At 40.1% G+C, this 658-nt stretch overlaps 1 protein-coding gene across 6 annotated transcripts in view; it reads left to right on the plus strand.

Annotated features, from left to right (window-relative positions):
* Positions 1–658, plus strand: part of LOC107680661 (annexin A6-like) — a 14949-nt gene that overhangs the window by 4922 nt on the left and 9369 nt on the right. The window lies entirely within an intron of this gene.

Genomic DNA, 658 nt, shown 5'->3' on the forward strand with positions numbered 1-658 from the left:
ATTTGTATATATTTTGTTACATGAATATCTGAACATACAAAACATCAAAAGAACAGGGTATCTGCTTGTAAACAAAAAAATGTTTTTCTAGCTTCATGCATTCTTTTTTTAAACACTTGAATGTGGATAAGTTTCATAAATAAAAAATAAAGAAATAAACAACATTGTGAACAAAAAGATGAAAAAAGACTGAATTGGATTCAGAATGATATTCAAAACGTAGATAAAGTCGATCAACACCCCAAAGCTTGACAGTTATTATTACCTCTTCATTGGTCGACATTTTATTCCATAATGTTACACAGTTTTGATGCTGTTTTATGTCTGATGATCGTGTTAGAATACATGTGGAAGCATCTGTTGTTTCGGTTTCTTCTTCACTTGTGTTCTTCACTTCTTCACTTGCGGGGGAAGTCGTGGCCTAATGGTTAGAGAGTCGGACTCGTAACCCAAGGTTGCGGGTTCGAGTCTCGTACCGGCAGGGATTGTAGGTGGGGGGAATGAATGTACAGCGCTCTCTCCCACCTTCAATACCATGACTGAGGTGCCCTTGAGCAAGGCACCGAACCCCCAACTGCTGCAGCAAAATAATGGCTGCCCACTGCTGCGGGTGTGTGTTCACGGTGTGTGTGTGTTCACTGCTGTGTGTGTGCACTTT

Source organism: Sinocyclocheilus anshuiensis, unplaced genomic scaffold (assembly GCF_001515605.1).
Source record: "Sinocyclocheilus anshuiensis isolate Anshui unplaced genomic scaffold, SAMN03320099.WGS_v1.1 scaffold328, whole genome shotgun sequence".
Lineage (NCBI taxonomy): Eukaryota > Metazoa > Chordata > Actinopteri > Cypriniformes > Cyprinidae > Sinocyclocheilus > Sinocyclocheilus anshuiensis.